The 25,086-nt window shown below is 37.7% G+C and overlaps 1 pseudogene; it reads right to left on the bottom strand.

Moving 5' to 3' along the window:
• LOC121141932 overlaps positions 1-25,086 on the bottom strand; it is a 105,608-nt pseudogene that overhangs the window by 6,159 nt on the left and 74,363 nt on the right.

The raw sequence follows: 25,086 nt of genomic DNA, 5'->3' as shown, positions 1-25,086 counted from the left end.
GATCATCCCTGGGAACATGAAGTTCCCTTCCTGCAAGACAATGGTTGCCTGTAGTTCTTTGTTTAGTAGTGGGACCCCAGGAAAATCATATTCCCAAAACAATATAGATTACAGCTTCAGCTTTTGGTTGCCTTTAAGGAATTGAGGCTTGGGATATATTGCTGAAGATACTGCATACTTAGGACACAGTACTCAGATTATTTTACCTGGATCTGAACTGAAAACCACTTTCCTGCAGTTTATCATTCATGTTTCCAGAAAACACTGTGTAAGATGCCAATGGAGAAAAACATTTTGAAATAGTTCTACCCAGTTACAGCACCTATGAGCCATGACAATTACCAGAATGGAAAGATACCCACAAAGATGCATAAGAGTAGCTCACCTGGTGGGGGCAATCAAAGCTGTTAATTGGGCATAAGCCTCACTCAACAGGATGGAAACCATGCCTGGTACTGGAATCCAAGTCAGGTTCGCTGGGCTAGTGAGCTCAAGGACCTGAGAAAGCCATCCACTACCACCACTATGCTAACTTCTAAATATCTTATATTCCATGATAAGTGCAGCTACCACCTCTCACCAAAGAAATCCCTCTTCATAGCAAAAGAACATCATCACAGAAAAACACAACTAGACACACAAATGGCTCATGGAGAACACATCCCCACTGGACACATCTACATCACAGCTCCTGCATGTGTGACTCCTGGAACATTGAAGAAGTCAGGACAAAAAATAATTGTAAGACCCAGAATATCAGAAGTTCTCTGTGACACAGTCTCTTCTAGAAATGGCTGCATAGACAAGACCATAACAATGGCAATACCAATAGAGATGTTAAAATAGAAATGGGATAAGCATGATACTTTCTTAACTTTTGCTCTGCCTTTTGCTTCTGTTTTCCCATTGTGGACACTCACAGAGTATAGGAAAACCACAATCTAGGTCTTTTTGCTATTATACTTCTTCAGTCTAAAAGCATTATTATTTATAATTTTATTGAAATAGTTCCTTGTTTAAAGTGTTTTTAATAAAAAAGTCAGTAGGCAGGAACCAAGGGACTTTGACCCTACCCAATGTCTCTGAAGTGATTGCTCTGCCCTTATCTGGAAATGGGGTGGCTGATTATCTCAGCATACCTGAAAGAAGACATAGCTTCCAAGGAGTAGCATTAGTCCCAATGAAAGCCAGACAAGACTTTGAGGTGAACATGTCACAGAATGGCACAGGCCATTTCAGTGTGATGGTCTGACTTGAGTGATGATTGACACTTGATTTAGATAGGCTCAACTGTATGAGGTCCTGGGCTAAGCAGAAAAGTCAGATTAAATGGATTTCTAAGCAAGCAGTCTAAAAATGCCAAGACAGCTAGTGGACTTCATACCTTGATGGTACCTAGACATGCTAACTTCTTTAAATGTCAAATGCTTCTAGAAACATTAGAATCACTGAACAGGATTCCAGTTTTACATTAGAATATAGTTATCTACAATCCAGGAAAGTTACATATATTTTTTAATACCACAATAGTAGATTTTGGCAAATTGGCACTAAGCCTCATTCTCAGGTCCAAGCTCACAAATTGATTGAAGCAACCACATACCTGCCTATATATTACAACCTTTATGAACCGTCAATTTTACTGGATTGGTTTTTCTTTTGGATAGTTGTTTTTTATTTGGGAGGATTTTTTGCTTGTAGGTAATATATGTATATTATATATATGTATATAATTGCATAATATCAATGTCTTTCATGTATACCATGTAACTGGGCTAGATTTAAACTTCATTGTCTTCATTTTCCTATATAGTCTTCTATGAATTCTTTTCCTTCCTTCACCAAATGTTCTTTTTGATCTCCTGCTATATGATTCATGTATCAAAATATAATCAAGGATTCATGAGTATAATAAAGTGTGCTATATTTGCATTCTTTGAGTCTGGTTTTGTTCAATTAATGTGATGATCTCCGGTTTGTGCTGTTTTCAGGAAAATAACATTTCATTAACCTTCATTAGATGACTAGAAGTACATTAAGACTAACTATTTCAATGTAATTGTACATTCACTTGTTAGTGAACATGCATGTTCATTTTGCGCCAGTGCCATGCAAATTTTGGTACTGTGACTCTGTAGTAAAACTTGAACTTATTCGTTATGTTCCTTTCTGCATCTTGAATTTCCTTTGTGCATCCATATTAATTTTAGGGTTATTATTCTGTGAAGAATGTCATTGAATATTTTACAAGTTTTCTATTGACGTCTATAGACTGATTTTGGTAATATATCCTTTTTATTTTAGCAATTCTGCCAATTCATGGCAATCTTTCCACCTTCTATAATCTTTTATTCTTCTTCAGTTCCCTAAAATTTCATTGTAGAGGTGTTTCACTTCCTCTATTAGTTTTGTTCCTTGTTATTTTTCCAGGCTATTTTGGGGCACATGTTCTATATTCCTGCTTTATTTTCAGCATGTTCATTGTTTCTTTTCCACTGAATAGTATATATTCTCTATGTATTCATTATAAATACATAAAATAAAGATTCTAAACATCGTGTTAAAATACATTTGCACAATATAGTACTACTCAGCAGAGAAAAGCAATGGAATCTTGAAATTTGCAGGCAAATGGATGGCACTATAAGAAACCTTCCTGAGTGAGGTTACCCAGTCACAAAAACTAACATGATATGTACTTACTCACTTATGGATTTAGACATGAAGCAGGGGAGTGCCAACCTACAATCTCACTGCCATGGAGTCTGGGAAACAGGGAGGACCCTAAGAGAGATATGCATGGTACCCCAGAGAAGGGGAAAGGAACAGGATCTCCTGAGTGGACTGGGAGTTCAGGGGAGGGCACAGGAAGCTGGTGTAAAATGAGGGGAAGAAGAGAAGGGGAGAGTAGGACATGGGGGAGCAGGAAAGTTTAGTCAGGGGAAGAATATACGGGAGCAGGATGAGAGATACCATAGTGGAGGGAGTCATTATAGGTTTGAGGAGAGATCTGGCACTAATGAGATTTCCCGAGATCTACAAGGATGACACCAACGGGCAATCTATGCAATAGTGGAGAGGCCCTTCCCCGATGATGAGATTGTTGACTACCATGTATGCCTCCGAGGGTCTTCATCTAGTGGCTGATGGAAGCAGAGGCAGACACCCACACCTAAACACTGAACTGAACTCCTAGAACCCAGTTGATAGAGGGAGGAGTAATGAGCAAAGGGGTCATGACTGGGTGGATGAAACCCACAGAAACAGCTGACCTGAACAAGGGGAACTCATGAAAGCCAGACTGATGGCTAGGAGGCCAGCATGGGACTGATCCAGACCCCCTGATATGGGTGTCAGTGAGGAGGGCTTGGCAATCTTTGGGGCCTCAGGTACTAGACCAATATTTATCCCTGGCATCCGAATGGAGAGATGTTCTCTCAGCCTGGACAAATGGGGAAGGGCCTAGGCCCTGCCCGGGAGGATATGACAGACTTGGAGATCCCCCATGAAGGGCCTCACCCTCCCTAAAGAGTAGAGTGGGGATTGGATGGAGGGCTGAGGGGGTTGGCATGGGGTAGGGGGAGGGGAGAGAGAGAGAGCAAGGATTGACATGTGAAGCAAGTTGTTTCTAATTTAAATAAAATTTTAAAAAATAAAATAAAAGTATTGCTAATCAATCATTGTGCTGTGGTATTAGTAATGCCAGCTCACAGACCATGAAAAAGACCTCTCAACTAGTATCTCTTAGAGTAGGGGTGTAACAATCTCCATCTGGAATCTAACAAATCCCCAGTTGAACCCTGATGATTCAAATGTATGTAAAATATGAGACCCTTATCTACAAACTGCCCAAAATCATTCTCTGCACCTCTGTTTGGATTACAAAGCCATCCAAAATAAAACATTACTGTAATAGAGTAAGGATGAAGTTAGCATTTTAAACTTCAAAAGGGAGAAATGATCTTGGTATCTGTAACAAAGCTTCCACAGTCCTGGAAATGTGAAGAGCTCTTTCAAATTATAAAATATCAAGCTATACTAAAAAAAGAAAGCAACAGATACCTTGCTATCAATCAGTACAAGATGAACCACAGTGTCTGCTCTATTATGGACCAAGCAATCTTTCCTCCCATAATATTTATCTGTACTAGGAACTGCAATGCATCCTACAATTCTGCCATTGATGTCAATCTGACACAGTTCTTGCCCCTCCTGAGAATTCAGGAGAAAGATGAAGAATAAAGAGTTAAGTGTCACCCTTCAAAAACACTGAAGGCATTTGGAGTGATCCTCTAAGGGTGCCTCACTAGAGTTTAAGGGGAGGTCTTATAAATTCTTGTGATCTGAGGCAAGATTCAGAGGACAAATAAATGGATGTGTATTGCAGTGGGATTTGTAGAAAGACAGGGTTACAGTGTCCAGGATCACAGTTGTTCCTGAACCTCATGATCTTGAAACCTTGAAATATACTAGTACATACCAAGGGCTGGACCAGATGCCTTGTTTATCGTGTGGGATTGATGCACCATGGTTCCTCAACCTTAACTGCATTGGACTTGGGGCTGGTAATTCTTTATTGTGGAAGAAGGAAAATCAAACACTTTGGTGGCAACTCTACTCCTGCTAACTGATTGTCAGCAGCAAATCACAGCTGCAAAATTCAAAAGGTCTTCAAATATTGCCAAATGTCCCACAAAGACATCAAGATGAAGGCAATCCTGAGGGAGAAACTCAGCTTTAAATGAGTCATAGGATATAAAATTTGAAATATTATGGTAAAATTTTCATTTCATGGAGATTCAGAATGTACCATTACATTTACTTGCAAGAATTGCTAAAACTACTGTATTACACTTCAATACATATGGGCCAATAAACTGGTTTTACACGTTGTACAAACTTACACTAGTTACTTTATTTTATGATATTTTAACCCATTATATGAGGTTTTTTTAGAAAGCAAAGAAATTTCATAGAGACAAGAGGAAACATAAGATGTAGACAGAGTTTCAAACGGTAGTTTATAGAAGGTACTATGGAAATGTCTAAATAATAAAAATATTTATAATGGAAAATGAAAAGGACATAATAGCAGACCACAAGTGAGGGATGCATATGGAATTTAGTTTTGTCTTGAGGGTTTTCTCAGTGCTTTTAATAATGGAGTCATCCTGTCTATATTTAATTTACATGAAATTCTAAATTTATTTTTATAATAGACTGAACTAAAAGTATGCATCTAATAAATTAAAAGGCAACACCTTTACCCAGTGGCTGCAAAATTAGACAATGGTTATTTGGGTATCCTGAGATTTCATTTGTCATGACTAACTCTGAAGACAGAGAAGGTCATTTAGAAGACCTAAGCACATGTGCATAGGTGTGTTTACATACATGTTATGAGTGCATTCCTGTGTGCTGATGCATATCAAAGGCAGAATTCAAAATTGGATGTCTTCTATCATTCTACCTTAGTTTGTGAGATAGGATCCCTCACTGAACTTGAATCCCATTGACTCACAAGACTGTAGCCAACAAGCTCTAGGGATCCCCATGCCTCCATCTTCTCAGTTCTAAGATTGCTGGTGCATTTTACTATTTCTAGTTTTGCATGGATGTTGAATCTGAACTCACATCCTCATGTTTATACTGCAGACACTGTCTGATGTGGACTCAATCATCTTTCTAGTGCCATAAGAACATTTCATTATTGACAGTGGCCCTTTGTCAGTAGCAACAAGGATATATAACTTGAATTCTACACCTATAAGGTATTAAATTTTACCAAGAATTTGGTACAATTTGAATGCATCCTTTTCCTGGCATCTACATAAGAGACTAGTGCAGTTAACAGTGCATTCTAGCCTTGTGAGACCAAGAGCAGATAAACTAGCTAAGCTTACTCATGACCTCCAGATCAGCTAAATAACAAATTGATGCTGTTTTAAGCTGGCATGTTTGTGGCCATTAGTTATGCAGCACTAAAACCTAATACAATTCTTTTAGCAGCTGATGAATGTTCATCTTAACTAGGATTCTGTAAGAAATGTTATCTGAAATCATACCCACTTTCTTTGCACATCCATTCTATAATGAATATGTATAATGCAATATCCATTAGAATGACTTCACAAACAATTACAGGAACCACAAGCATCACCATGGATAAATTTCATACACATCATGTTAAAGGGAGGGAGGAGAAAAGAAAAGCAAAGAATAATACATATCAGACCATCCCATTATAGAATACTAAGAAGTATAAAAATTAAGTTGTGGTGAGGTGCACTCTCACCCTGAACTCTTGGGGAAGGGTCTAGGCCCTGCCCTATATGAAATGACAGACTATGGACACCCCCATGGAGGGCCTCACCCTCCCTGGGGGAATGAGGGATAACGGGGGGGGGATGGGGGAGGGCACGGGAGGAGGGGAGGGAAAGGGAGAGGGACCTCGTACTGACTTGTGAAGCAACCTTGTTTCTTATCTAAATTTAAAATGGAAAATAAAAAATAAATAAATAAATAAATAAATAAATAAATAAAAAGAAAAGTAAAAAAAAAATTAAGTTGTGGTCTTTATGTAATGTATATAAGTACCAGGGCAAAAAAGAATGCATAGAAAAACAGCAAAATTATTACCAATAAACTCATGACAAGGTTACCTTTGGGAGAAGGAAGTGAGTAGTGATTGGAAACAGGGTATATCGAGGCAGCATCATCTTTGGTGGTGGGAGCATGATTGATCAAGACCTACACAGTGATTACTTTCTACGTATGTTTAACCTCGTGATGTATCATTAGAAGTAACACTCATTTTATGTCAGTTTCATGTACTAAATGCACTAAAGCCAATAAAGGGCACAAAGCAGTGTGCATTCCATTCTGTATTAGCACATATACAAAGAAGCTCATGGAAGCAGTAAGGTAGGAAGAGAGTGGTAAGTTCCTTGCAATAATGACTGGTGTGAGCTCAGAGGGCTCGTCCTTTTCTGTTCACAGGTACTTTGGTGGCACATCTGGGAGATGTAAATGGATAGCTCTGCTTGCCTAAAACCCCTTGTAATTTCTTAGCTACCCTGGATTTCTAAAATGAGCTATTTTCACTCCCCCTGCCTCTCTGGGCGTATGCTTAAGAAGAATCACCATCGTTTGAAGATGGGCATGAGTTATTTTTGAATCAGTTCCTGACTTCTCTGACTCAACATCTAGGCTATTTTCTTGCATCATTTCATCTGCTTCTGTTCTTTGCTTCATCTCAAAATGCAGCAGAGATGTTGCTAAGGAGGCTTGTACTGTTACTGCAACAATGTCCTGCTCCTTTTATACTAATGTGATGGGGCAGAAGCAGTAATAAAGATGAATGGCTGATTGCTGTTCCTCCACCATCCTGGCCAATACAACACAATTCTGCTCTATAACATATGGTTATTAATTTTTCCATAAAATTAGAACTTTTTTCCCATTAATAACATTCACAGGATCTAAGTTATTAAACAGGAAGAAGGTTGGCTGTCCACTAACTCTAGTATCCAGAGCAAAGACTCAACTTGAAAGAATAAGAGCATAGACCATTCATTCTCATTGTGACCTCCAAATGAAAATACCCTTACCAAACTAAAGTATGTGTTGTCCTAGCACTCTACGTTCTGTCTCTGTCTCTGTCTCTGTCTCTGTCTGTCTCTGTCTCTCTCTATGTGTATTTGTATGTGTGTATGTGTGTGTGCTGTTATGTATTTGTTAGTATGGCTGTGTATGTGTGCACATATACATGCATGTGGAAGCCAGAAATTGATGCCAAGTATCTTTCCTTTATTCCAGCACTTCTTTATATTTTGAGGTATGTTCCCAATTAACTTGACACTAACGGACTGCACTAGACCATCGGAAAAAGAAGTTTCAGAGATCTTCCTGTCACTAGCTTCTATACCCTGCCATAGCACTGGGGTTACAGCCACTTGCCATTATGCCCAGCTTGTTATTATACATATTTCTAAGAATATCCAGGAATAAGATATATTGGGCAAGACTACAGTCCAGTGAAGCCTTTACAATAGAATTCAATCTTAACACCTTCACCAAATCAATCCATAGCTTCCTACAAATTCTGTTCCATATCAGCTAACCCATATCCCCCAAAATCTTGTATGATATCCTCTGGAATCTTTGTCCATACAGTTATGCTCTATATTGTTTTATCTCTCCCCATACAAACATACAAACTTGCATCACATCAGAATCTCTCTTCTTGCAATCCCTTGCTAATTGATACGACTTTATGCAAGTTGTGGTCCTTCCTATTTATAAGTTGGCTCTGTGAATTTCTATCAATGAAGTTAGAGTATTCCATATTCCTGGCACCTTTTATTTCCATTCTTTTAAGTCTTCAAATTACAGTTTAAGACTTAATTCTTAAATCAAATCAAATATTGATTGGTTACTCCCAAAAGCTTTGTGCCACCACTGTGCTAGCATAGCCTGAAGGCAGAATACCTCTGTAGGTCAAAGAGTTTGTGGCTGGTTTGGTGTTTATGGTAGTATGCAGAATAATTTTTGATAGTGTGCAGAACACCTTTCTGTACCAAAAGCAAAGAACATAGGGGTGAATCTTGTATGAACAACATGCTCAATATATCCATCTTCAATGAATTGTGTAGGTGTAGTCTTCAACAATGGTACTTTGATGTCAGTTTGTGAAGAACAGAGTATAGTCTTGACAACAACCTGAATTGTTTGAGGTATCCCATGGAACCCCTTTGGACAACCTCTCAAGTAGATGTAACCTAATCCCAGCACCAAAATCTTTATTTGGTGACAAAACATGACCAGTTGGGGGTGTGTCTCCTCTTTTATTTGGAGATTTTAAATGGAGATTAATAAATCACCTTCATTTATTATAGACATTTTAGGAAGCTTCTACTCTATTAGGTTTCCATACTTACCCTCAAAAGACTATTCCAAATATATCACCAGGCAGCTTTCTCACATGATCACTTATTCTTTAATTGCATCCTGGCCTATTGGCATCTAGTCAAGCTGTCCTTATCACAATGAAGCACCATCTTAAAACAAAAAATTCTATTTTTTATTATGTGTTTCATTTGAAAATATGTTAGATACTGAATAGCACAGAGTTCCATTAGGTTGCCTAAAACAGCTCTTGGGGGAGGGGAAATAACTTCATCCAACTTTAAAAATATTAATTATAGAAACCTGAAGGGAAATGTGATTCAAAAAGTAAATTTTGGCACATATAGTATTGCGTAGTTAGTAGATGGTGAAAATGTGCTTGTTAATATGATTGATTGGTTGATTAAAATGAGATCAGTAATAAGACTATCATTTCCTGGAAATATAAAAAATGCGGAGGAAATAAATGAAAGAATGAAGTTCCAAAAAGAGACATCTAAAATAAAATAAATTGAGGAAAGCTCCTGTTTTTAGCAATTGCTGAGGTGGTGGTCACCCATCACTTTCATCAGTGGCAGATCTTTAATAGCTACTCCTGTTTTACATGGATTGCATTTGATCTGGTCAATACCCTGAGAAATAAGACCCATAACTCTTCTAATTTTTTAACAAACCCAGATCTACAGAGATTGGATTAGCTTTCTAATCCTGTTGTAATGTGTAACCACTGTGGAAAAGGTCAAAGGCAGAACAATATGGATTAATGACTTTCTTATTCATGAATGCCAGAAGCCTGGTTTTATTTGGGCCCAAACCCAGATGTCATAGGAACTGTGTTCTGCTGACTCTAAGCAGGGGTTGACTGGCTTCTCTTTTCTTAATTTCCAGGCTCCCTGCATTCCTTAGCTCAGGTTGCTATTCTCATTATCTAAGTCAGCAACAGTGTTACTCACTTTCTCCCACACTACCTCAGTTCTGTGCCTCCCCCTTCCTTGCCTCCCTCAGCGTCCTCTCCCCACCTTCTTTCCCTCCTATCTTTCTCCTTCCAAACTAGATTTGTGTTGTGACATCCCCTTAGATGTCACATTACATTGGACCCAGCCATACAGTCCAAGATAATTCTCTAACCTCAAGGTCTTTAATATAATCTTGTCTGCAAAGTCCCTTTTGCCATGCATAATAACATATTCATAGATTCTGGGGATTGAAACAAATCAGAAGACCATTATTCTGCAAACCACAGAAATAAAATTATTTGTCCAAGATTTGCCTAACATGGAGATAACAAAAATAGTGTTTATAAATACTGGTTCCCTAACCTGTAATCGAAAAAGCTACAATAGAATGATTTGCCTTGGTCTACCATTGTTTGAAGTGATCATTTCTTATAGGAATCCATGATAAACAAGTGAAAAATCATCAAAATAAAACCTAACAAATGCAAATTTTAAATCCTAATGTCCTGTTTTTACAACATGCTCTTCAAAACAGCACAATGAATATCCCCTCAGTGATACCTTCAAAGCCTTACTCACTTCTAACATATCTCCATGGTGCCAAAAGTGAGATCCACTTAACATTGGAGAAGAGTACTGCTCAATTGGAGTGACAATACTATTCAACCCCAAAATGAGAAGCTGAATCTCTAAAGGACATGGTTTAATTCATGTTTCTTGTTTTTTCTTTTTTCTTTTATTTTATTTACATTAGAAACAAGCCTGTTTTACATGTCAATCCCAGTTCCCTTTCCTTCCCCTCCTCCCCTGCACCCTACCACTACTCCCTACCCATCCCCTTTCTGCTACCCAGGGAGGGTGAGGCCTTCCATGGGGATCTTCAAAATCTGTCATATCATTTCGAGCAGGGCTTAGACCCTCCCCAATGTGTCTTGGCTGAGAGAGTATCCCTCTATGTGGAGTGGGCTCCCAAAATCCATTCATGTACTAGGGATAAATACTGATCCACTACCAGAGGCCCCATACATTGCCCAGACCTCCAACTGACATCCACGTTCAAGGGGTCTGTATCAGTCTTATACTGGTTTCCCAGCTATCAGTCTGGGGTCTATGAGCTTCCCCTTGTTCAGGTCAGCTGTTTCTGTGGGTTTCTCCATCCTGGTCTTGACCCTTTTGCTCATAATTCCTCCCTCTCTGCAACTGGATTCCAGGAGTTCAGTTCAGTGTTTAGCTCTGGTTGTCTGCTTCTGTTTCCATCAGCTACTGGATGAAGGCTCTAGGGCAGCATATAACGTAGTTATCAATCTCATTATTGAAGAATGGCATTTAAGGTAGCCTCTCCACTATTGCTTAGATTGTTAGCTGGGGTCATCCTAGTACATTTCTGGACATTTCCCTAGTGCCAGATTTCTGTTTAAACCTATAATGGCTCCCTCTATTATGGTATCTCTTTTCTTGCTTTACTCTATTCTTCCTCTGACTCAGTCTTCCTGCACCCTCATGCAATTCCTCTAAATTCAGGAACAAGACAAGTTTGCCCACTCTCTTCATTCCTCTTCAGTATTGTACATGAAGTTCTAGCTAGAGGAATAAGAAAACAAACGGAGATCAAGGGGATACAAATTAGAAAAGAAGAAGCAAAATTTTCTCTATTTGCAGAGGTTATGATAGTTTGCATAAGTGACCTGAAAGTTTCTACCAGGGACCTCCTACAATTGATAAACACCTTCTGCTAAGTGGCAGAATACAAAATTAAATCAGAAAAAAATCAGTAGCCCTACTATATACAGACAATAAATGGTCTGAGAAACATCACCCTTTACAATTGCCACAAACAACATAAAATACCTAGGGGTAATGTTAGCCAAACAAGAGAAAGACCTGTATAACAAGAACTTTGAGTCTTTAAAGAAAGAAATTAAAGAAGATACCAGAAAATGCAAAGTTCTCCCATGCTCTTGTTTAGGTAGGATCAACATAGTAAAAATAGCAATCTTGCCAAAAGCAATCTACACATTCAATGCAATCCCCATCAAAATCCCAGCACAATTCTTTAGAGAACAATCCTAAACTTTATATGGAAAATTAAAAGACCCAGGATAGCAAAAACAACCCTGTACAATAAAGGAACTTCCATTGGCGTTGTCATCCCTGACTTTAAGGTCTATTTCTGAGCTATAGTCCCGAAAACAGCTTGATATTGGCACAAAAAAGACAGCTGGAACAATGGAATCAAATTTAAAACCCTGATATTAACACGAACACCTGATTTTTGACAAAGAAGTTAAAATTACACAATGGAAGAAAGAAAGCATAACTGGTGCTGGCATAACTGGATGCTGGCATGTAGAAGACTGCAGATAGAGCCATGTCTATCACCATGTACAAAACTTAAGTCCAAATGGATCAAAGACCTCAACATAAATCCAGCCACACTGAACCTCTTAGAAGAGGAAGTAGGAGGTACCCTCTCAAAAATTGCTACAGGAAACAGCTTCCTGAACATAACACCAATAACACAGTCACTTAGATCAACAATTAACAAATGGGACTTCTTGAAACTGAGAAGCTTCTGAAAGGCAAAGAACACAGTTATCAACACAAAAGGGCAAGCCACAGAATGCGAAAATATATTCATGTTTCTAAAGAAGCATGAATGGGGTGTCTGGAATCCTGATCATTTAAATCTTGATTGGTGGAAAAGAGAAAATTGCAGGAAGCAAGCAGGCAAATCACATGGGAGAAATTCTCCCATGACACCATTTTGTAGAATGCATTCAATGTTTTTTCATAAGCTTACACTGGCTAGAAGCAGTAAGAAGGAAGATATTTCACAGGCCGCAAAATACATACCCATCCATGTAGTTTCTCCTTTTCAGTATCGTGGTGTCAAAAGACATGAGGGTCAGTTTCTCCAACATCCAATAACAAAGACTTCACTAGAATTTTTAAGACAGTTATAGTAAGTGCAGTTGTTAAAAATATTTTGGCACACTAAATTAAAATTCCATTTTAACAGGTTTCCAACTTGGTGCTTATTCCTGTAAGTATAAGTGCTACCTTACATGGAAAATTTAGTCTATGGAAAAAAGAGGTATGTGGACAACAAAAACACATATCACCAGGCTAAAACAAGTTGAATGATTAAAAATACTGAAATAGTAAAATAAGCAAAATAACATGCAAAAGAAGTAAAACTATCAGTATATCCTGCACGTAAGTACAAATTCCTGTGATCTGCTAACATTGAAAGGAACCAAAAGGAATAAGGCAATGCCTACCTCCTAGACAACACTTCTGTGTCCTCTTGGAGGCCAGCCCACTACAGATGTTCATGAAAGAGCCCAAACACACACATCTCATGAAGAACACTCTTCCCTGATTCTAGAGACATAATAAGATCTTTTCTACAATGAGTATCTTGATAAATGAGTTAAAATAACCTCTTTTCTAATGTGTCTTTCTTTAAAGAAAGAATTCAATATATTGATACTGCCTATTGAGTTGCTCTCCTTCTAGTCCCAAAGAGTTATCCAGTGGAAGTCGATGTTTACAGTGTTCACTAAAATACTTTTATTACTAACAAAGACCTTGTGTTCATGTACATGATGGTGAAAACAACTATACTCAATAACTGGCACTGACAAGAAGCCAAACAAATTCGAGAGTTGCTGTCTTCTGTTTCAGTAAAGTACAACCTAAGTTTATCCTAGGGATGGTTCAAAGTCATCAATCTGTCTTCAGAAAGAAATACAAATAAGATCTGTGCTTCATTTTTCATATGTCAGCTCAACTAACTCTGTAGGTTCCTTTTGCATATGTAACCATAGGTTCTATTTTTCCCTTTAAATTCATACTGTACATTTCTCAGGTTCTAACAAGCAAGGTCCCCAAAACAAAGGCAAATCTCCTCCCTAAAGATTTTGCTTCCACCCTTTCTTTGTCCTGTTCTGGTGGCTGAACAGATCTTTCATTTTATGTCACAGCAAGGTTCTACAATGCCAAAGAAGACTAAAGCCTTTCTTACCAAGCACTGGGTCTCTGATATGGATGACTGCCAAGGTTATTATGAACTGAGAGGAAGAAAGGGCAAAGAAGTGGGTTGGCAACGCACACTGCAACTGTTCAAGGAGGCCATTCCACTGTGGGAAGTGGCAGGGAAAGAAAGCCATTGGCTTCACATTTTTTCTATCCTCATTAGCTGTGATAAAGAGTCACAGAAATAAGAGATAAACAGAGACTTTTTTTTTAGATTTAGATGACTTTTTTTTTAGATTATTGTGACTTCAGTGTCTGTTTTCAGTTATGATTCCTGAATGAAAGAAACATTTACAAGAGCATCATCTATGTGGTGAAGGCCATGCTATCACTTGATAACATCAAAATATCATAGACTGATGGGGGCTCATGTTGCTGATCTCAGCAAATATAACACTAGGAAGAGCCCTTCAATGAGTACTCCATTCCTGACAGGGTACAGCACTAGTGAGAAAGAATTCATATGTTAAATTCTGATTAAATTTTATCCTTTGTCTCTTCAAGTCAGTGCAGCACAATGCAGAACATCTAATTAGAAAACAGCTAAGATACAGAAGCCTATAAAAAACAGCCACGCTAAAATCACTAAGGAGAGAAAGGTCATTGTGTGTGATCATGTTTTTGAGCAGTGGTTCTCAACCTTCCTAATGCTGTGATATTTTAATACAGCTCTTAATGTGGTGACCCCCAGCCATAAAATTATTTTTCTTGCTACTTCATAACTGATATTTTGCTCCCCTTATGAATTGTAATGCAAACGTCTGTGCTTTCCAATAGCCTTAGGCTTCCCCTGTAAAAAAGTCATTGGATCCCCCAAAGGGGTCATGACCCAGAGGCTAAGAATGACTGCTCTAGAGACAGAACACAACCACCACAGAGCCCTTTCAACTGGAGTTCACAATTGTGTAGCTACATGTATTGGTGAGGGGATTAAATGACTACTAGCTCATGTGATCTCTTGGCTCAGGAAAAAAAGTACTCAATTATTGAATTTCCACTATCCCATAGGCATTCACTCATCCATTTATACATCACCAGTGGCTCAATGTATAGTTTCCTGTTTTAGACACTGGGACACCATCATGAACACAGCAGGCACATTTGCTATCTTTTAATTCTTGGTTTTCAAAACCTCTAAATTACAGGAAGTAGTAATTTCTCAATTTCATCTAAATAAGATAACAAAACCTCAGATACAAAAACCTCTGAAAAAGACACAAATGAACAAGAATCTGGAAGGATAATGAACTAGATTTAGACTTACAATGAGCCAGAATTCTAGTGAGCCGGGATATCAAAATGCTATGGATATTACCTGTGCACAGGTTCGAGCACATGTGTGCATGCATGTACTCATGCATACATACATAATTCCTCAATATGGTAGCCTGGCTGCTAAAAAGCCATTTTCTATAAGTAAATGGGAGGAATGAAAATGACATTTTTACTAAATGCTGTGAGCTTGCAACAATAAAGCTAAGCCCTCCAGAGTGATACCCAATAAGCACACACTGCTACAGCAGATACCTCTTGATGACAGGTTTAAGTAAAAGTGTATCATTGTGAGAAATATAACCAAAATATTAAAACATTTATTTTTCCCACAAGGTTACCAAGTCCATCCAATAAATAGTGAAGCTCTTAATCCACCACTTCTTCCAGTGACCAAAAGATTACCAAGTATTCTGTAACCTAAGGATGCTCATAATCAGCTTATACAACATTAATTTGTGTCACTCAATCTGTAAGGGACAACTTCTGAGTGACCTTAGAGGTGTAACATGGTGGCATGCTTATAAATCACTACAATTTGTTTCCTGTCTAAACAGTATCTGTAATCTGAAAGAAGTATGTATCACATAATCTATGTTCTTTGTGGTATATGAAATAAAGAATATTCTGGGTCACAAAATTATTCAAAGTCTCTACTAAATGTATAACAGATGACATCACATATTTAAGTAAAGAAATACAAAAAAACCCCACAATCCTAAGAAAGGGCAACATGGTTGGAGATATGATGGTTCAACCATTTTGGCTCACAACCAAAATTATAAGAAAGGACAACATGTTGTCTTAAAATTTTATCCATTCAGGGTTTTAAAAATGAAAACATAGATATTCATGTCCAAAGATGTTTCCAGGTTAAAATTCACGTACAGATGTTTACATCATTCCTGTAACCAAAGAGGGAATAAAAACACAATCAATTCACAACCACCACAGTTAAACTTGTTAGAATCAACAATAGGCCAGTAGTGTTTGTAATTGATTTCCATTGTCTGGAACAACATATGAGAAGCCCCTGTCACCTTTCAGAACCTTTGGCATTTCTCGTCTGTTCTGGTTCCATGATCTTCAAATGAATGTAGTCTGACTGTTTGATAATAATGTAGCTATGCCACCCCCATGCACACACCCATTTCTTAGTTCCTTGAATAAAAGAAAACAACCCAGACAAATTCCTGGGACCTGAAGTTCACTGTTGATGACTCTACTTTGAGAAAACTAGTTATAATAAATAAAAAAGAAAGAGAACCACAGATACGGTTCTCCAAGCCAGTGGGTGAGTCAAAGACTAAAAGACTGTCCTGTGAACCTTCCCAAATAAAAGCCAATGTTTAATCTTATTGAGAAAAGTCTATGTGAAATAAGTAATATGGTTTGGGTATGATTTGAGTGTCCCTAAAGAGTCCATTATGAGTGAGGGATTGATCTGCATTGTAACTCCATTGAGCAGTAGTAAACCTGTGACAAACAATGTCTAAGAGAGGTTCTTAAAGACACCGGGTACATAACACAGTAGCCACTGCCACTCACTATGATTAAATGCAATTCCAAGCGCTGGAGATTCCACAGGCTTAAAACTTACCCGAAAGCTCTCTTTACTGCTCTACTTCGTAGCCTGTGTCAAGTGTTTTGTTACAGTAACACAAACCTGACTGATGCATTACAGAAAAATATAATAAGATTTGAGCTAAAGGGGAGAGCAAGCAGAATTAGTAAAATCTTATCACATTACTTAGGAGAAAAATATGAGAGAAATGTCTTAGACTTGGGGTTTTCAGATCAAACTCCAACTTACTGCCCCCCCTTGAAATAAAATTTAATAAAAATAGCATTACAATAAGTGGCACTAAATATTTCAGTCCACATTCTAGCTGTTCTTTCTCTTCAATCTCTAAAGCAGAAAGAAAATTAAAGGTTTAGAGATTTAACGGAAAAATAAAAAGGGCCTCCTCCTCTGCAGGTGGCCTTGGAAAAACCCCATGTGGATTTTCAGCAGGGGATCAGCATACATTAATCTGACAGGAGCCAGCAGGATCCCCAGCGATGGTGCCTGTGATGTTACCATGTGACCCCAGGAGCCTTATGCCTGCAGAAAAGAGTGTGGCAATTATTGCAAATAATTACTTACAGAAACAAAGCTGCCTCTGGCGAGTCAGAGTTAATTTTTAGTTTGAAAGTTCCTACTCCCACAGTGAAAAACTACAAAAAGAGAAAATACCATGAAATGTAATGAAAAGGAAACCGTGAGGTCCATAGGAGACTTGAAATATTCAGACTTAAGAAATAGGGAAGCAGTTCAGGATAAAGTTATTTATTCTAATGAAACACAGATCTTAAGTTCCCACAGATGAGGCCAAACAAACAAACAAGAGTAATGTAACTTCTTAAAGGAGACTTAGATTCAAAACAAGGAACCCAGGAGTCATAAATTATTAGCTCTTTGTCTCCAATGTGTCATAAAATATTTCCTCATCAGTCTTGAGTCTCATCTTGCTCATGGATAGCATTCAAGTTGTCCTTTGATTCTCAGCTACTGGAGCATGGCTATGCTGAGAAGCTCCTGTGATAGAGATACAGAACTTTATTGAGTAAAATGTTTCTCCAGGTTTCTGGGTGTACCCCAGTCCGCCTCCAGTGAAGCCCTATCACATTGCTGAAAATGGCTGTAAAAGACTTAGCCTTAGGAAAACACTCATCGCATAGCCATAATGGAGCATAAGCTCCGGTGTATTTACATTCCAGAAGCACTGAAATGACTGCACGATTGATTAGTCAGGGAACATAAGGATCCTTCAGTATGCTATTTGTACAGAAAATGCCTTCCAAGATACAAGGCAACTCGCTTACAAATGGTTTTTGGAATGCTACCCACCTATCACTTGAAAAGAGTCTATTTAAATCATAACAGCATGTCACGAAACAAAGAAAGTTATTCAGGACGCTTGTGTACTAGCAAAGGATTACATTAATATATCTTCATATTTCATCTTTGTTTTGTAATGTCCTAATTTCAGCCAGAGAACCTTAGCTGTTTCAATTTCCCTTTGTTGCATTTTAATGCCTACCAAACTAACAACAAACAAACAAACCAAGGTAAACAAGATGAGATATACAGAAAGCAGTATCATCGAGCTCATTAGGATAATGCCACATGATGCAGACATTCTAGCTGGATGAGATAATGAATGAGGAGTGTTTCTGCTCATGATCTATTTAAGCCATGGGAAAGTCACATTTTTTAAAACCCAGAGTGGTCGAATACAATCTGGTATATTCATAATTCTTTGAGGAAATCATGTTTTGTTTTATGCATGCTAAGATCTTTCACAACCTGATAGGCTATGTTATTAATTCCATACTTGGTAAAACTCCAATCAGAATGTTAGTAATGTATTTACTGGAGAACAATATTACAAAGCACCATGTCTAGTGATTTCCAAATGCTCTATTGTTACTGTTCTCCACCAGGAAAAGGGTATAGACCACAGAAGAAAAAGGCACTTGGATTTTTGGTTTAAATAATAATCTATTGTGCACACTGATAAGTCACCTGCTGTTAAAAAGAAAAGAAAAGAAAAGAAAAGAAAGGCATGCTAGTTTCAATAAATTTAGTGCACAAAATCAAAATTTACAGTGGTGAGATGGATATTTTTCACTGTTTTCATCTAACCTAGCATGAAGCAATGGATCTTTTATAGGGGAGAAATATTAATTCATATTAATAGTCAAATTACATTAGCCTTAAAGTAATAAAATTCATAACATGCTGTGCAACTTGAACAATTGATCATCAAATCAGAGAATATTCTAAAAAAGGAAAAGAAAAACAGAGCAATGTTTATGAAATAGAAATATTGGACTTTTCATTGAGAAACAATGAAAATGAATACTAAAAACATCATTGAAACAGATACCTGCCTTAGAGGCAAGGAAAGGTCAAAGAAGGAACAACACAGAGCAAATTTGTTAAAATGGTGAGTTAAAATTTAGCTGTGGTTCATATAATAACTCTAAAAAGAATGTTCAATGGAATCTATACACTGCCAAATAACAAGAAGGGAAGTAAAAGCAAAAGAAAAGGAATCAAATGAGTACCATACAATAAGCAATGAATATGCAAAGGAATGTCAAAGTCAAGGACTTAGATTAGGACAAAGGGTAATCTGGGACAGAACTGCAGTTGCAGCCTTAGGGTGGGCTGTCATCAGCTCAGAATAAGATTTTGCAGTTCTGATAGATTAGAGCAAACATGTCTTAGAAAAATCAGGGAGAACAGGGCTGGGGTGAGAGGGGGAAAGACCAAGAGGAAGACATGCTGTAGAAATGTTGGAAGAACTACTTTAAAATGAAAGCACTAACGAAAGTGATTTGAACATCAACTTGCTTCACTTATTCTGGAAATGAAAAGACTGAATAACCAAACCAGGAATGAAGGGGCAAGGTGATATATATTAAAACAGGACTCCAGACCCATCCTCCAAAGACTAGATGTTTGGATAGATCCTTAATAAATACAAACAAAGCATTAGAAATACTGAGCATCCTGATTGGCTTTCCTGGATCAAGTTACCAGCCTAAATACTCATACTAAATGACTTTGCCAAATACTGGTATACATATGTATGTAAGCATAATAGTTAAAAAGGAGGTCAAATGTTTGAGAAAGAATGGTAGAACATGAGGAGTTGAGGAGAAGTGGAAGGGTAAAAATGATGTTAATACTGTATTTATGTATGAAATTCTCCAAAGAATTCAGTTAAAACCTCTGCATCCAGTGAGAGGCAGAAGTGCCTGAGCAGTTCAGGAAACATCAATCCTGAGATTTACCAAACAAGGATTAGCACTGATTTTGCATGACAAACCATTTCAAATCTCAACGCCCTAGAAGGAAAATCATTTATTTATTGATACCCACATGTATTTTATCAAGGAAGCCTCAGAAAGGGTAAATTCTAGGAAAATATTTATGGAAAGTAGGAAAAACCAAACAAAGGAAAATAATATACTGTGTAATGTAAAAGTGAAATAGAACGGATAATAGACCAACACATAAAAAAGATTTAAAGTAAAAATAATGTGGAGAAAAATCATATTTTAATTATCAACTGAATTTACATGATTCAACAACACAAAATTAAATATTATTTCAGAACACAAACATAATATTACATAAACATGGTACAGACCAATTATTTTAGGAGAAAAGGTAGCAGAAGACTGAATAATTGAGCAATTGATCATAGGGTGATAAAGGAATCTCTAATATTTCTCTAAAATAGCAGCCATGTTTGTGACCAAAATAAAAAAGAAATTCAGTGACATTGCATGATGGGAGATAGTCACAGTGATTTCACTATGTGTTTCTCTATGCTTAAAACACTTCGTGATAAGCAGTGTGTTATGTCTGAGGAGTTCTTCAGTGGGAGGATTTATGATTGACAGACGAAGCCGCTTCATTAAGCTGTTAGAGATTCTCTCAATAAAACTGACATATTTTCTTTTCAGGCTGATTCTGCTCCTGATGTCAGCATAGCCATTGTTTGCTCAGTGATACTCAAACATGTCGGCATTTTCTGAGGGAATGAGAAGATGTATAGGGAGCTTAAAATCAAGTAGTGGAGAAAATATGTTCCAGGTTGCTGCAGACGTCCTCAGTTCAAATAAGAGTTTAATGAAAAATTGTGTGGATGCTAAAGTCACCAGCAAGAAGGGATGGTTGGATGAATTTGTATGATGATTTAAAAATAAATAAATAAATACGCCCAGCCTTGTCTACACATTTATTTTTAAATTTAAATGTAACCATAAACTAAGAGAATGTTTCAGATGAGGTAACATGCTCTCATCTACACAATTTGGTATAAATATTGAGGAAACACAGTAGCTACCAGGCTTACATAAAACAAAATGTGGTTATTTTCTAAATACTTAGTTTTAAGAAAACTGGCTATTAAAGCACATTTTAATATAAAATCCTTCCTCTATATCTGCTGGCATTGCATTTGTGGATTCAAGTAACCTGAGGTTGAAATTATTTTTTGAAGACAATGAATCTGTAGTTAACATATACATAGTTTTATTTTTGTAATTATTTCCTAAACAACTCAGCTATTTATAGAGCATACACAGTACTTGTTATTATAATTCATCCAGGAGTAGTGTACTGTATATGGGAAGCTGTGTATAGAGTCTATGGAAATCACAATCCATTTTCCATAAAATATGAATGCCCACAGGATTTGATAGTCACCAATGGTAACGGAACCAATCACTCGCTGATATCTAGGGACAACTGAAATGGAGATCAGGGTTGCAGAGATGGATATATGATAACATCCTCTCCACATTAAGTTTTGGGTTGAGGGTCTCTTAAAAGACAAGGAGGATGCCAATATAGCTAGGCTGGCAGGCTCTGGATTTCCAGGAATATTCCTGTTTGTGCAACTCTGTTGCTAGAATTACAGGTATGTGCTACTACACATGGCATTTTACCTGAGTACTGGGGTCCAAACTTAGGTCCTCCTATTTATGTGCCAAGTATTTAACGAATTGACCAATCCCCTTAGCTCAAAGAAAACTGAATTCTTTCTGTCTATTAGAAACTTTAGTTCCAACTACATACACTCCACTAATTATTACAAATGGTTTTGTGACTAACACTAAAGGGGCACACCATGTACATGTTGACTAGCATGAGTGAATGTGACCTAGAATGAGTAGTCCCCTGCCCTAAAAAATCCCCTCAGGCAATAAGTACCAGAGAAACTGGCTACAGTAAAGTAAGTACCTGACTGCAGAAATCAAAGTTTAAAAAGACACACCATGCATTAACATTAGAATTCAACAATAACACAAATCGCAGAAACCCTACAAACTCATGGAGATTGAACAATGCACAATTGCACCATCCCTGGGTAAAGGAACAAATAAAAAAAGAAATTAAAGACTTCCTCGATTACAATGAGAATGAAGACACAACAAACACAAACTTATGGGACACTTTGAAAGCAGTGCTGAGAGGAAAGTTTATAGCACTAAGTGCCCACATGAAAAAACTGGAGAACAGTCATACTAGAGAATTAATAGCACAGGTGAATGTTCTAGAACAAAAAGAAGCAAACTCCCCCAGGAGGAGCAGACGCCAGGAAATAATCAAATTGAGGGCTGAAATCAATCAAGTAGAAACCAGGAAAACACTGAGAAGAATCAATGAAACAAAGAGTTGGTTCTTTGAGAAAATCAACAAAATAGACAAACCTCTGTCCAAACTAACCAAAAGACAGAGAGAGAACATGCTAATTAACAAAATCAGGGATGAAAAAGGGGACATAACAACGGACTCTGAGGAAATCAAGAGAATCATCAGGGCATACTTTGAAAATCTGTACTCCACAAAATTTGAAAATTTAAAGGAAATGTATAACGATAACCAAGGCTATATAGGGAAAAACAATATATTTATTTATCAGGGAGAGAGAGAGTCCCACATACCAGGAGTTAGAAGCATGGCTGGCTTCCAGGAGAAAAAAGGGAGGCCCCTTTTCCTTTCACTACCTTTTATCTCTACCTTGACCCCGCCCTGTTGGGCGGGTAGCTTTGTGGGTTTCACTCCTACAGAAATGGACAATTTCCTGGATAGATATCACTTGCCAAAACTAAATAAAGAACAGATAAATAATCTAAACAGACCTATAACCCCTAATGAAATAGAAGCAGTCATCAAAAGTCTCCCAAACAAAAAAAAGCCCAGGCCCAGATGGCTTCAGTGCAGAATTCTACCAGAAATTCAAAGAAGAGCTCATTCCAATACTCGTCAAAGTATTCCACACAATAGAAGCAGGAGGCTCACTGCCAAACTCTTTCTATGAGGCTACAATTACCTTGATACCCAAGCCACACAAAGACACAACTAAGAAAGAGAACTATAGACCAATTTCCCTCATGAACATTGATGCAAAAATACTCAATAAAATACTTGCAAACCAGATTCAAGAACACATCAGAAAAATCATCCACCATGATCAAGTAGGCTTCATCCCAGGAATGTAGGGATGGTTCAACATTAGAAAATCTATCAATGTAATCCACCATATTAACAATCTGCGAAAGAAAAACCACATGATCATCTCACTAGATGCTGAAAAAGCCTTTGACAAAATCCAGCACCCCTTCATGATAAAGGTCCTAGAGAGATCAGAGATAACAGGAACATACCTGAATATAATAAAAGCAATATACAGTAAACCAACAGCTAACATCAAACTAAATGGAAAGAAACTCAAAGCAATTCCTCTAAAATCAGGAACAAGACAAGGCTGTCCACTCTCTCCATATCTCTTCAATATTTACTTGAAGTTCTAGCTACAGCAATAAGACAATAAAAGGAGATAAAGGGGATACAAATAGGAAAAGAAGAAGTCAAACTTTCACTATTTGCAGATGATATGATAGTTTACATAAGTGACCCAAAAAACTCCGCAAGGTTACTCCTAGAGCTGATAAACACCTTCAGCAATGTGGCAGGATACAAGGTAAACTCAAAAACATCAGTGGCCCTATTATATACAGATGATGAAGTGACTGAGAAAGAAATCAGAGAAACATCACCTTTTACAATAGCCAAAAACAGCATCAAATATCTGGGGATAATGTTAACCAAGGAAGTGAAAGACCTGTATATCAAGAACTTTGTGTCTTTGAAGAAAGAAATCAAAGAAGATACCAGAAAATGGAAAGATCTCCCATGCTCTTGGATTGGTAGGATCAACATAATAAAAATGGCAATCTTGCCAAAAGCAGTCTACAGATTCAATGCAATCCCTATCAAAATTTCATCACAATTCTTCAAGGACCTGGAAAGAACATTAATCAACTTTATATGGAAAAACAAAAGGCCCAGGATAGCCAAAACATCCCTATACAATAAAGGAACTTCAGGAGGCATCACCATACCTGACTTCAAGCTCTATTATAGAGCTATAGTCCTGAAAACAGCTTGGTATTGGCACAAAAATAGGCAGGTAGACCAATGGAACCGAATCCAAAGCCCTAATTTTAACCCTCACACCTATGAACACCTGATTTTTGACAAAGGAGCTAAAACTATACAGTGGAAAAAAGAAAGCTTCTTCAACACATGGTGCTGGCATAACTGGGTACTGGTATGCAGAAGACTGCAGATAGATCCATGTTTATCGCCTTGTACAAAACTTAAGTCCAAATGGATCAAAGATCTCAACATACATCCAGCCACACTGAAACTTTTAGAAGAGAAAGTGGGAGATACTCTTCAACGAGTTGGTACAGGAGACCACTTCCTAAATATAACACCAGTGGCACAGGCACTGAGATCGACAATTAACAAATGGGACCTTCTGAAACTAAAAAGCTTCTGTAAGGCAAAGGACACAGTCAAAAAGACAAAAAGGCAGGCCACAGAATGGGAAAAGATATTCACTAACCCTACATCTGACAGAGGGCTAATCTCCAAAATTTACAAAGAACTCAAGAAACAAGTCTCCAAAACACCAAAGGATCCACTTGAAAGGTAGGGTACACAGCTAAATAGAGAATTCTCAGTAGAGGAGGCTAAAATGGCCAAGAGACACTTAAGAAAGTGCTCAACATCCTTAGCCATCAGGGAAATGCAAATCAAAACAACTCTGAAATACCATCTTACTCCTGTCAGAATGGCTAGAATCAAAAACACCGAAGACAATTTATGCTGGAGAGGATGTGGAGAGAGAGGAACACTCCTCCACTGCTGGTGGGAATGCCGACTCATACAGCCTCTTTGGAAATCAGTATGGAGATTCCTCAGGAAAATGGGAATTAATCTACCACTAGACCCAGCAATTCCACTCTTAGGCATTTATCCAAATGAGGCAGGTTCATA

Source organism: Mesocricetus auratus, unplaced genomic scaffold, assembly GCF_017639785.1.
Source record: "Mesocricetus auratus isolate SY011 unplaced genomic scaffold, BCM_Maur_2.0 Super-Scaffold_100008, whole genome shotgun sequence".
Lineage (NCBI taxonomy): Eukaryota > Metazoa > Chordata > Mammalia > Rodentia > Cricetidae > Mesocricetus > Mesocricetus auratus.
The sequence above is the reverse complement of the archived record's forward strand: the minus strand, read 5'-3'. Positions and strand labels throughout refer to the sequence as shown.